This window comes from Temnothorax americanus, unplaced genomic scaffold (assembly GCF_048541705.1).
Source record: "Temnothorax americanus isolate GAGA-0224 unplaced genomic scaffold, ASM4854170v1 Scaffold6, whole genome shotgun sequence".
Taxonomy (NCBI): Eukaryota; Metazoa; Arthropoda; class Insecta; order Hymenoptera; family Formicidae; genus Temnothorax; species Temnothorax americanus.
The window spans coordinates 337,187-351,248 of record NW_027509751.1 but is presented as its reverse complement, the minus strand read 5'-3'; the positions used below and the strand labels follow the sequence as shown (position 1 = coordinate 351,248).

At 41.7% G+C, this 14,062-nt stretch overlaps 1 long non-coding RNA gene across 1 annotated transcript; it reads left to right on the top strand.

Moving 5' to 3' along the window:
- Positions 1–10,387: 10,387 nt before the first annotated feature.
- LOC143904974 (uncharacterized) lies at positions 10,388–11,091 on the top strand. Its single transcript, XR_013259088.1, has 2 exons — positions 10,388–10,785; positions 10,916–11,091. It is a non-coding gene; the product is annotated as an uncharacterized LOC143904974 (long non-coding RNA).
- Positions 11,092–14,062: the final 2,971 nt, after the last annotated feature.

The window sequence follows — 14,062 nt, the reverse complement described above, 5'->3', positions numbered from 1 at the left end:
CATTATTTGCACCTTAAACTCACAACCTAAACTCATGCAGTAATACTTGAACTAGTCCGCTTCGGCAGTATCAAGCCAAGAAACGGACATTATTTACCTATATACACACACATACCTTCTTACCGCAACGCAAACAACCAATATTTTCTATATTTCTTTTATTTCTAAATTTTTCCCAAATCTCCTTTAGACTCATATCTCGCTTTGTCTCTAAAATAACATTCCTTACATCCTTAAACTTATAAAACTTGAATTTTAAATCAATGCATATTCTCTATAAACTTTATAATCCAAAACCTAATTCTCTCTTTTCTTTTATCTCTACCTTTACCTTAATATTACAACTATTTTCCTGTTTTTCAATCACATCTTAATATATTAATAATTATTTACCTTTACCTTCAAATATTAACGTAACTCTCTCATCTTACAATACATATAATAAATCTGACTAATAACAAATCTTTTGCTACCTAACTAATGCTATCATATGTCCCCAGCTTTTCTAAACTCATCACACCTCCCTATATGCTCGACCCGACATGTGAAAAATTGCGAGAATTTTTTATATATCGGTCGTAGCGCTTCGAGCCTTAATAGTTTTTGGTAGAACTCGTAAGGTGCTACCCAGAACTCAAAGCAGAATTCCCAAAATTTTAAAAAAAATTTTTTGATTATACGAAAAATTGCGAGATCTTTTTATATATCGGTCGTAGCGCTTCGAGCATTAATAGTTTTTGGTAGAACTCGTGAGATGCTACCCAGAACTTTGATAAAATTGCCCGGTTTACGAAACAAAAATTTTATCTTTCGGAACTTAAAAATTTGTCGACCCGACATACGAAAAATCGCGAGAACTTTTTATATATCGGTCGTAGCGCTTCGAGCATTAATAGTTTTTGGTAGAACTCGTGAGGTGCTACCCAGAACTTTGATAAAATTGCTCGGTTTACGAAACAAAAATTTTATTCTTCGGAACTTAGAAATTTGTCGACCCGACATACGAAAAATTGCAAGAACTTTTTATATATCGGTTGTCGCGTTTTGAGCCTTAATAGTTTTTGGTAGAACTCGTGAGGTGCTACTCAGAACTTTGATAAAATTGCCCGGTTTACGAAACAAAAATTTTATCCTTCGGAAAAATTTTTAAGTTCCGGAGGATAAAATTTTTTTTTCGTAAACCGGGCAATTTTATCAGAGTTCTGGGTAGCACCTCACGAGTTCTACCAAAAACTATTAAGGCTCGAAACGCTACGACCGATATATAAAAAGTTCTCGCGATTTTTCGTATGTCGGGTCGAAAAATTTCTAATAAGTTCCGAAGGATAACATTTTTTTTTTCGTAAACCGGGCAATTTTATGAGAGTTCTGGGTAGCACCTCACGAGTTCTACCAAAAACTATTAATGTTCGAGGCGTTACGACCGATATATAAAAAGTTTTCGATATATTCCGTTTTTGAGTAAAATAAAAAAAAATTTTTTTTAAGTTCTGGGAGTTCTGTTGAGAGTTCTGGGTAGCACCTCAAGAGTTCTAAAAGAAATCCTAATGGCATAATTAAATATTTTTAATACTTTTATTGTTATCGCTGATTTAGGGATTTCATTTTGTGAAGTTAGCACCCCCAAGATTAATCAACGGTTTTTTTAGCTTTATTCGCCGGAACTATTTCTAAAATTGACAAGGAACTCTAGAACTCTTCGGGGTGCATTCAGAACTTAAAGAAAAAAATGATTTTTTTAAAGATGGGGTGTTAACTTCACAGAGGTGAACATTTTTATTCAAAATACAGCGAATAACTCGCGTGAGTGTACTTAAAGACAAATTAATTTTTTTGGTTTCCGTCTGCTGATCTCTCATTGTTCTTCGGTCGGGATACGATTCCGATCCGGCTAAGTCGACCAAATTCAATTTTGAAGTTAAAAATATATTAAACAAAACAAATGGAATATTTTATAATATAACATTTGCTACATCCATACATAACACATTAAAAATCTATAATATACGTATCAATCGGGCTTATCATCGAGTTATTTCTTTGTTTTAATTCTCCTTATAGGGACTTTTATTGATGTTTAACCGCGGGCTTCGCGGTTTATTACCATCAGTTTTGCAATTTTTAATTTTCATCGCAAATCTTAATGATTGCATGGTGTTTTTTAAATGCTTTCCTAATGGAGATACATTTAATAACAAAGTTTTCGAATTGCCTTTTAGAGAAGGCATAAGCAGGCGGGTCAATGTGGAATCCCTATAAGGTACGTGAACATTTTTATTCAAAATACAGCGAATAACTCGCGTGAGTGTACTTAAAGACAAATTAATTTTTTTGGTTTCCGTCTGCTGATCTCTTATTGTTCTTCGGTCGGGATACGATTCCGACCAGGCTAAGTCGACCAATTCAATTTTGAAGTTAAAACTTCTTTTTTTGTAATCGACGTACCTGTTATAGATATCGTCGCTATGTAATGCGATCTTGATGATCTGAAATGCAAATTATTATTTATTTTAAATTAAATTATAAATTAAACATTTGTTAGCCGGGTATCGGCTAAGGGGATCGAGTTCCGCTCGCGAGCGAGAAAGGAGTGGATCAACACGTCCGATTTCCAATTTATGTCTTTATTAAATAAATGGGCTTGTTCTACACGAGTTGTCTCTTCTTGTTGAGTTCCCGTCTTGCGGATGGTTTTCAGGAAATCGTAGGTGTTTCGACGCGGCAGCTAGCTGTTCTTCGACCGACTAACTGGCCTGCCAATTCGGCGGTCTTTTATAGCCTTGCGACCGAGTCTTGTTGCTAACTCGGAACTTCCGAGTTAGCGCGGAATTCTCGTTGCCGACGCCTCGCGATGGCCTTCGCGTCAGCGATTTCGGTCGCTCCGGAGTCCGCGCTCCGGATTCCGGTGTCGACTTGCATCGGATGATCGCTCGTCCGATGCAATCGTCAGGAGTTTCGGCGGAAGTCATATTCGACTTCTGTCGCTACCTATCGAATTACCTAATCGTTGCGCGCTCGCAACATCCCTCCCCCCGCGGAAAAAGAAAAACGTAGTTTTTCGTTTATTTATGTGCGTTTTTCTTTCCCTTGAGGGGTTACAATCTAAGTTTTTTATATTTCTTACGTTATTGTTGGTATTACAAAAAAAATTTTTTAGTGGTCCTTTTTTCTCTTTATTACATAAATGGCTATGATTATGATGCTTATTATTATTACAATTATGGTCGTGGAGCCTATAGGGTATATAATATGTTTATTCGCAAATATGCTTGGTTGGTTATTTTCCATCTCCTTTTGGATTTCTTCTAAACTTAAACTTATTTTCATTAATTCTGTTGGATCTTTGATTATTGGTTCCAGTTTTATTTCTTTATCAGATTCTATTTTATTATTTACCGTTATACTTTTTTCTATGATGCCTGTTATATTAAGCTCTGGTAAATACATTTTTACATATTTATTGTAAACTCGGTTTGTTGTCTCTAAATATATATCTGGTGTAGTTAGTTTACAACTGTCGCGCAATGTTAATTTTCCGGTTTTCTCTATTTTTATTTTAATTTCCGGCAATTCGTTACATTGAATTACTATGTCAATTGTCTTTGGGGTGGAAAATAACCATGTCTGAGGCTCGGATACTGCAATCCAGAATGTTACATTTGATATAATGTGACGTTGCTTACGATTTTCTATATGTGTAGACGTTTTTACAAAGAGCTGTATTTCGGTCGGTGCATTCGCCGTTATAAAATAGACAGGGAGGTTCTGAGCGCAGGTGAACTTAGTATTTTCTTGAGTACATTTATTTAAATCGTTTTCCTTTAATATTACATAGTTGTGGTTTTCTCGATTTATCCCTAATAGGGTGTGAGAGGGTTCTAGGAAGGTGAAAACGTTGTGGCTATTGTGTACTGGTACAGGTGTGATCTTTATTATTTCATACATTGGATACGCTATTAATGGGAACGCTAGGATAGTGTATATGTTCGAATTATCATAATACGCGTTTACATCTAGATATTTTTGGATAGAGTTCCAGTTTTCGGCTTGTATTTTAAATGGGAAGTTTAATCTTCTATCTATATGTGAGGTCGCTTCTCTTAGTTCTACGATTATTTTTTCGGTTGGGAGTACACGCGTTAATAAAATATTGTGTTTTGCGTGAGTCAGGTAATCTGTAATGTCATTTATGTCTGTCGTGAGCTCATTTAAAATAGCAGTTAATACTAGTAGTTGTTCGTCTATTCCCTCTCGGTATGTGAGCTGTTCCTCTAGTTTTCTCGTAACGTTAGCCATTAAATTTTCATTATATGAAAGTGTTTGTTCTAGTTTTTTCATATGACCTATGGTAGCATTAATGATTTTTAATTGATTTTTTGCTGCGTGCTGCAACGTTTGTTGTTGATTATTTAGTAATTGTATTTGTTCGTTTATTACTTTCGCGTCTTCAGCGTCCATAGTGCCAAATAATGTTTTACTTATTTGACCTACAGCGTCGATCAGGCCTCGTTTAATTACTGGTGATCGGTAAATGGTTCGTAGTTGCTCTAGGTTGCGTGTCGTTTTACTATTCTCTCGTTTAATGGTCTGGAGAGTGATTTGGCATGTGTTTTTGACGCTTCTGATGGCATGGTTGCAGATTTCTTCGATGCGCGCTAAGTTTTCCTGGAATTGTTGATGTCTTATGTTTAAGGCGGTTACGTCTATGCGTATTGCTATTTTCCATGTTGCCTTCGTTTGCTGTAGTTGTCCGATTTTCTCATAATATATGCCGGGTTCGGCAGTGAACGCAGTCATCTCGTACGGTAGTTGCTCTGATCTTGTTTCATTTGCGAGGTGTAGGATGATGGTTAGCCTGTAATATGAATAAGTTCTTGGAGGTATTCCATTTATCTTTTACTTTATGCTGACTTAATCCGTCAGCGAGAGTCGTTTCTTTCAAGTAGCGCGTTTCGCGTTAGTCCACTGCTGCCTTTCGAGTGGTACTTAACGTTGGCCTTGTGGAGTGCGTATAATAGAATAGAAAATAAAAAAAATGAGGTGCTTTAGATGTGATCGGTATTTTGCGCCTTCGACGTGCGATGGGTGCCTACGCACGTATTGGCTGGGAGTAGCTCGAGCTCCTCGAGCTTCCGGCGCCCCTGCGAGGGAACTGGAGTCGCCAGACTCGCCTCCTCCGCCCTATGAGGATGCGGTTCAGCAGGACATGCGGGTGGCTCAGGCTTCCCGCGCCCTTCCGCCTCCTTCATATATCGAGGCGATTCGGAAGGAAGTGCCCCCCCTGCGGGTATTTGTGAATGTGAACACGGGAGCGCGGGAGGTCACCCGTGGTTTTCGACGAATTTTAACCACTAGGTGAGTACTTGTTAAATTTCTCTCTCTTTTTTTTTTTTTTTTTTTTTGCTTTACCCGTGTGCTTTTTATTCTTCGACTAACGCTTTCAATCGGTTCGCGTGAACACGTAGCGTCTTCCGTTTAATTTTGATTGTGTAATTTACGTCGTTGTGCTTTTCCAAAATTACATACGGTCCTACCCATTGCGAGTCGAGCTTCTTTGAGCGGCCTCGTCGTATTGTTTCGTCATAAAGTAGTACTTTATCGCCTACTTTGAAGGTTGCCTTTTTGCTTTTTTTATCGTATTTTAATTTTGATTTTGCTTTTTCATCTTTCGTGTTTTCTTTCGCGATTTGATTCGCTGCACGGATCCGTTCTCGTAGTTCTTTTGCATAATCTTCATATGAATATGTCAATTTCGGCGGTTTTGTTAAGGCCGTTGGTAGGTCAGGTCGGTGCCCGTAAACTAATTCGAATGGCGTGAAACCGGTAGTAGAGTGTGGCGTAGTGTTATACGTAAACATCGCGTAAGGGAGCCATTCGTCCCAATCAGTTTGATCTTCGTTAATATAATGCCTCAAGTATTCGGCTAGAGTACGGTGCGATCTTTCTAGTGCCCCGTTACTCTCAGGGTGATACGCCGTTGTTTGTATCTTCTCAATTTTCAATAGTTTGCACGTGTTCTTGAATATTTCGCTTGTAAAGTTCGTGCCCTGATCTGTGAGAATCTTTTCTGGAATTCCGTGTTCTAACACGATTTTTGTTACGAATACTTTGGCGATGGTCCTGGCTTCTTGATTTTCGATCGGTATCGCCTTACTAAATTTCGTTAGATTATCCTGAAACGTCAGAATATATTTGTTTCCTTGATTTGTGACCGTAAGCGGACCGACGATGTCGAGGGCGCATTTTTCAAACGGTCGTTCCGGCGTGTCTGTGATTACCATTGGCATCTTCGTTTTTCTACTTAGCTTGTTTTTTTGGCAGTGTTCGCATCTGCCTATGTAATTTTCGACATCCCTCGTTATACCTTTCCAATCATGTTGTAGTCGGATTCGGTCTAAAGTGCGTGTGACTCCTTGGTGCCCTCCGATAGGCGAGTCGTGATACTCGTATAGTATCTGTTTCTTTTCCTCCTCCGAGTATTCTCGGGGCGCATCTTCTTCTTCTTGCTGTATCGTATGCACAGCTGACGCCTCTGTTATCGGGTTACGGCTCAATGCGTCGGCGTTTAGGTTGCTCTTCCCTGCCTTGTGTATGATTTCGTAATCATACTCCTCTAATTTAAGCCTCCATCTAATTAATCTTGAACCGGGGTCGGTAACATTGAATAACCAGATCAATGGTTTGTGATCGGTTATTATTTTGAATCTAACGCCATAAAGATAGGGGCGAAAATGCTTGACTGCCCACACGATGGCTAGCAGTTCTTTCTCCGTCGTATTATAATTCTGTTCCGCTTTGCATAATACGCGGCTGGCGTACGCTATCGGTCGGTCTTGGCCGACTACTCCCTGTGAGAGGATCGCTCCTATAGCGAAATCTGACGCGTCTGTCGTCACGATAAATTCCTTATTAAAGTCGGGATAATTTAACACCGGCGCGGTTGTTAATTTTTCCTTTAATAATTCAAACGCGTTTTGCTGCTCTATTGACCAAATAAATTTTTCCCCTTTCCTAGTGAGCTTGGTCAGTGGCTTGGCTAGTTTCGAAAAATTTTCGATGAATTTTCGGTAGTACCCGGCTAGGCCTATGAATGACTGAATGTCTTTCAGTTTTTTAGGAGTCGGAAACTCCTTGACAGCTATTAATTTCGACGGGTCCGGCGAGATTCCCTTTTTCCGAAATCACGTGACCCAGGTACACGACTTCTTTACGTAGAAATGCGCATTTGCTCGGTTTCAACTTTAAGTTGTATTTTCGAAGTCTGATTAGCACGGCTGTTATTCTTCTGATATGTTCCGTTAGCGTCGCCCCGTATATGACGATATCGTCGATATACACGAAACATCTCAGCCCTAGCAGACCGGCCAGCACCGCGTACATTAGTCGCTGAAATGCTGCCGGTGCGTTTTTCAGGCCAAAAGGCATGCGATTAAATTCAAAGTGCCCATCCGGAGTGGAGAAGGCTGTTTTGCCTTTGTGGTCTTTATGCATGGGGATTTGGTGATACCCCGAAGCCAAATCTAAAACGGTAAAGTATTTCGCGTTACCTAATTGGTCTAAAATGTCGGTTATGTTCGGCATGGGGAAAGAATCTCCCATGGTGAGATCATTCATTTTCCGAAAATCAATAACCACGCGAAATTGCACTTTTCCGGATGCGTCCGGTTTTTTAAGAACGACTATTATCGGTGCGTTCCAGTGACTCGTGCTCGGGCTGATTATGCCGTCTTCGAGCATCTTTTCTATTTGCTTCTTCACTTCGGCCTTATGCTTCTCGGGTAACCGATATGGTTTCACATTCACGGGCGCGCTACCTGGCCGGATATTTATCTCGTGCTCTATTGCGGTAGTCGCGCTTAAATGGTCGCCGTCTATATAGAACACATCAAAGTAATCATCGCAAATTTGTTCTACGGCTGCTCGTTCTTCGGCGTTCAAGTGATCGAGCTGTACTTGCTCGCGTACTTTCCTTTGTCGTTCGGCGATGGTCTCGCGCTTGTCGCTCGAGCGTAACGAGAGAACGTTCGCGGTGTCGGGCGGCGGCAGGTCTTCTAAAGTTACATGTGGAGTGAGTATCTCCACGGGCTTGTCCGTCACGTTCAACACGCTAATCGGACACTTAAATTCGACGGGCTGCACTAGGCAATGCCCGATAAAGACCCCTGGGGCGGGTTCGCCGCTCCGCACAATGCCGACACGATTATGATCGGTGACGGCTTCCACGATTGTTTCGCTATGTGGCGGAAGTTTTACCTTGCGAAAAGGTCGGAGCTTAAAGGAAGCTGAGCCGATTTTTAATCGCTTTTTCGAATTTGAAATATCTGCTTTGTGTTTTGAGAGGAAGTCGTTTCCTAAAATGCCTTCATATTCAATGGGAAAATTATCTTTCACCACGTACATCGTGTGGCGAATTTTTTTATCTCCGAGATTCACAGTGGCTTTTATCTTCCCTATCGTGTGAATCTGGTGTCCGGTCACGCCGATTAGCGCTAACCGTTCTTCCTTCACCATCGCTTTCGCTTTCAAATTTCCCACTTTTATTAACGTGAGTGTTGCGCCTGAATCTAGTAACAGGTCCATTTCTCCTTTCTCTGCCTCCTGTACGGGCAACGTTACTAAGTCTAGCGGGCCTTCCTCGTGCTTCTTGCTTATTTGTGCAACACGATACGTCTCGGCGGCGCGCGCCTTATTCCTTTTAGGCTTCTCATCCTCCTCGCTGCTACTGCGAGAGGATGTTTCTTCGCTAGATTCTTGCGTCCTCGTCTTTCTGACGGTACTCACGGGCGTTTTCTTAACTGTTTCCGTTTTCGTTCGGCGCGGTCGCTCGGCTTTCGGTCGTCCGTTTAGCGACCAGCACTCGTCGCGCTTGTGCCCTGCCTTCTTGCAATACGAGCACTCTATCGTGTTAATGCTAGACTTCTCGGCTTTCGGCAATGCATATCTGTTTGCGTGACGGCTCGTACGGCAATCTCGCGCGTAATGACCGTTTTTTCCGCACTTGTGGCATTCTACCGTTTTCCCTGCGGTTCGCGCATTTATCGCGACATATTTATTCCTTGCCGTTGCCGGTGCGTTCCGCGGGCAGGGGCCTTTAACTCTCTCCTCCGCGCTGGCGCCTGTTATCGCTTCTTGCAGGCTCTGGTATCGCTGCGCTCTCACTAACAATTTTATGTCATCGTGTAATCCAATTTGAAAATTATGCAGCGCTTGAATTTTGATATTATCTAGTATGGCCTTTTGCTGTTCTTGCGTATGACCTTTGCCCTCTTCCATTGCTTCGTAAAGCTCGCGGGCTAATTTCTCGACGCGCCTACCGAAGTCTTGCGCGCTCTCGCCTGGCTTTTGCGTTAACGAATTAAATTCGAGCTGCAGATGCGTCATGCAGCGTTTCCCTAGATATTCTGACTCGAGCTCGCGCTTCAATTGGTCAAAATCGCGTATGTCGCGTGTATCGAAGTCCGTCATTGCCTTCCCTTTAAATTTCGTGCACAGAATAGCTTCGAGTAGCATTGACTCGTCGGTCGGCAGGATATTCTTCATTGCATACGTGCTCGCGTTCACGAATTCACGGACACGTTCGCGCGACTCGCCGTTAATCTCGGGTATCATTGCTCGTGCCTCTTTAAGGCTGAGGTACCCGTTTACTAGACCCGGTTGATTCCGGACGTCGCTATGTGTTCGTCCATATGTGACATCTAAAGGGCCCTGACTACGCACGCGGCGGTCTCGCGTGTCGGGATCAAGTGATAGCCGCTCCTGTCGACTATAAGATTCGCGCGTGGCGGTTTCCATCCTGCCTACGCGGCCCTGTAACTCGCGAAAAGCGCGAAGAAGTTCGGCCGATCGGTCGAATTCCGCAGCCTCGACGCGGTCCATGCGTTCTTGCATGTCGCGCATTAAATTTATTAAATCGGTTATCACTGCGTCCGGGGCTCTCAATTCTCGTTGCGTCGGCTCCGGGACTCGATTTTGCTCGTGTGTCGCCGGTCGCCTGACGAGTGGCCTATTTTGCGCCATTTCGGCGTTGCCTTGTTCGGTCACCCTGACTGGGTCCGTATTTTCCTCGCGGTTCTCTCGGGTAGGAGTCGCGTTTCCTGTATGACTCATCCCGGCCTCCGCGGAATTCTCGTCGGGAACGAATATACTGCTGTCGTACGACGTGAGAGAAAATTCGCCTCGTTGCGACGCGCGGCTTGGCGCGTCGTCGGAGACGTCTGTGAGTGAGTCTGTCTGGTCGTTATCGCGATTTGCGTGTTCGCCTACTACACTCGCGTCTACCTCGTCGAACGGAAATTCGCGTTCTACAACGACGTTCGGAGATAGCACGGGCGCTTCTCCTTCGGCAAGACGTGACTCTAAATTCAAGCGGACTTGGTCTAGTCCGTCTTGCTCAGCGGGCCGGTCTAACCCTTCGCTTTCAGCGGGCCGGTTTACCCCTTCGCTTTCAGCGGGCCGGTTTAACCCTTCGCTTTCGGATCGCGTCGCACTCACCGGGTTAACTAGATTACGCGAAGCGCGGTGCGCGGACTCGCTATGGACGAACGACGTTTGTCGGACGGGCGTCTGTTGGTTCGGGTCGTCCGACATCTACTTAGCGCTCGCGGATATAATAATTTTCGCACTTACAATATCGCCGCGAATCGCATGTTGCTGCCTGTCTGCTTCGCCTGGTCGTCGGGCCGCTTCGCTGCTTGGCTGCGTCCCTGTCGTCGCTGCGTCCCTGTTGCGCTGCTATGCTGCTTAGCTGTGTCCCTGCGTCGTCGCTCGGGCCGGTGGTGCCGTGCGGTAGGTCGTGGCCGTCTCAGGTGTCACTTCTGCACTCGCGGCTGCTACCGTCTCTTAGCTCGCGTCTTATCTGACTTTTCCTTTCCGGGATGCGTTGCCTCCCTTATTAATTGAACTTGGTTTGTTTCAGACGTGAGATGGCGATGTGGGCTGGTCCTTCCTCGCAAGATGGCTGAAACTATCCCACCGCTGCCACCAAATTGTTAGCCGGGTATCGGCTAAGGGGATCGAGTTCCGCTCGCGAGCGAGAAAGGAGTGGATCAACACGTCCGATTTCCAATTTATGTCTTTATTAAATAAATGGGCTTGTTCTACACGAGTTGTCTCTTCTTGTTGAGTTCCCGTCTTGCGGATGGTTTTCAGGAAATCGTAGGTGTTTCGACGCGGCAGCTAGCTGTTCTTCGACCGACTAACTGGCCTGCCAATTCGGCGGTCTTTTATAGCCTTGCGACCGAGTCTTGTTGCTAACTCGGAACTTCCGAGTTAGCGCGGAATTCTCGTTGCCGACGCCTCGCGATGGCCTTCGCGTCAGCGATTTCGGTCGCTCCGGAGTCCGCGCTCCGGATTCCGGTGTCGACTTGCATCGGATGATCGCTCGTCCGATGCAATCGTCAGGAGTTTCGGCGGAAGTCATATTCGACTTCTGTCGCTACCTATCGAATTACCTAATCGTTGCGCGCTCGCAACACATTTCAAAATAAAATTACCGTTTATTTGATGAAGTGTGTGCCACTTCTCGGTTAGAATGTGCACGTTGTAGGCATTCATTTAAATCTTCTCGATTCTCTATTGATTTTACACAATGATTTTTAATTACACCGTCTCCCATTATTACAACTTTTTTTGGTGTCGCGTCGAGAAGATCACGAAGCTCCTCATTATAAATTTCCAAAAAACTTGCTTTAATTTCGTATGTATATAACATTTTCCTCTCTTCTATTGTTTTAAATATATGGCGTACCTGAAATTAAATACACGTATTTCAATTTTTTTTTTATTCTAAAAAGCCAAATTACAATCGTAATTAAATATTTATATAAAAGTATGATTTAATTACACACACACACACGCACACACGCACGCACGCATATTATATTGTAAATATATATAGAAACATACAGTTCTAGGTATAATACGCAAACATTATATCCTTCAAGCGATGATTCTACTAAAGGAGATAATTCTTTAAACACATTTGCTTGAGAAGCATCACAGTTAAAAATTTTGTCAAAGACAAATGATGTCTTTTCGCAGTTCATTGCATCTGATGCGTCCGATTTACCTACTTCAATAGTACACGGAGAAAATTTTATATTAAATTTTACTATGCTGCCGCACCAACTGCGGACCATCAAGACGCCCAAGTTTAAATGCTATAGTCTTATAGTAAAATTACTATGTCCATAGCATTTAATGCTACGATCATAGCATTCAATGCTACAATAATGCTATGATCGTAGCACTAAATGCTATGGACATAGTAATTTTACTATAAGACTATAGCATATAAACTTGGGCGTCTTGATGGTCCGCAGTTGGTGCGACAGCATAAATTTAATATAAAATTTTCTCTGTGTACAATCGTCAATGAAGCTGATATTACATAACCTGTAACAAACAATATTTTCATTTAAATACACAAATCAAAATATAAAAACCTTGAATAAAATATATTTTTATTTATAGTAATTGCTAAAAGAAACTCATGAAATTAAGAAAAAAATTAAGAAAATATATTATTAATTTTTTAATTTTTAAATTTGATCTTTTCAAAAACTTTATACAAAATTTTCTCTAATAATTGAGAAACACATTTACTTACGCTTTCTTAAGCTCACGTTCTTTTGGCGTTTGTGGATGACGCACTCGACAAAAGACTCTTACGTTTCCTTTTAATTCATGGATTACATTATGCAATATTCTGCATTCTTATGAGCCAAAGTTTGCTATTCTTTTGATTCCTGCAAACGTTTTGCTAAATCTTTCTCATTTTTTCTAATGGCATCCATTTCCACTTTTAGGGTCCGAAGCTCGTTAGTCACAGAGTTATTAAAAACTTGCAGTTCTGCTTCATTTTCTCATGCACTACGCGATTTCTTTGATTCCTGCAAATGTTTCGCTAAATTTTTCTCAGTTTTTTCGAATGGCATCCATTTCTACCTTTAGGGTCTGAAGCTCGTTATTAGTCAAAGTAGTATTTCAAATTGTAAGTTTTTTCGCTTCATTTTTACATGCACTATGCGATTCCTCTGATTCGTGCAAACGTTTTGCTAAATCTTTCTCTTTTTTTTGAATGGCATCCATTTCCACCTTTAGAGTCTGAAGCTCGTTGTTTTTTAAAACCTTGCGTTCTTTTACATCTGTGTTACACGCATATGTCGAGGATGTTGCAGCTGTCGTTGATGCGGTCGACGCTGACTATTTGATATGAAAAAAGAAAAAAATAAATATATCAAGTAATAACCATGTATCATACTATTATATACTTATTATATACAATTATAACAATTATAACACGTTAATTAAATACTTTTGGCGTTTGTGGATGACGCACTCGACAAAAGACTCTTACGTTTCCTTTTAATTCATGGATTACATTATGCAATATCCTGCATTCTTATGAGCCAAAGTTTGCCATTCTTTTGATTCCTGCAAACGTTTTGCTAAATCTTTCTCATTTTTTCTAATGGCATCCATTTCCACCTTTAGGGTCCGAAGCTCGTTAGTCAAAGAGTTATTAACCTGCAGTTCTGCTAGATTCTCACGTGCACTACGCGATTCCTCTGATTCGTGCGAATGTTTCGCTAAATCTTTCTCATTTTTTTGAATGGCTTTCATTTGCAGTATTTGCACCTTTAGGGTCTGAAACTTGTTAGTCAAAGTAATATTTTCATTTTTATAGTGTTCTGCTTCTTTTTCACGCGATTCCTGCAATTCCTGCAAACGTTTCGCTAAATTTTTTTGAATGGCTTCCATTTGCACCTTTATGGTCCGAAGCTCGTTTTCTAAATCCTTGCGTTCTTTTACGTCTGTGTCACACGCAGATGTCGAGGGTGTTGCAGATGTCGAAGGTGTTGCAGATGTCGAGGGTGTTGCAGCTGTCGACGCGGTTGATGCGGTCGACGCTGACTATTTAATATGAAAAAAGAAAAAAATAAATATATCAAGTAATAACCATGTATCATACTATTATATACTTATTATATACAATTATAACAATTATAACACGTTAATTAAATATCTATACTTACATCACAGCACTGATCACGACTGCATT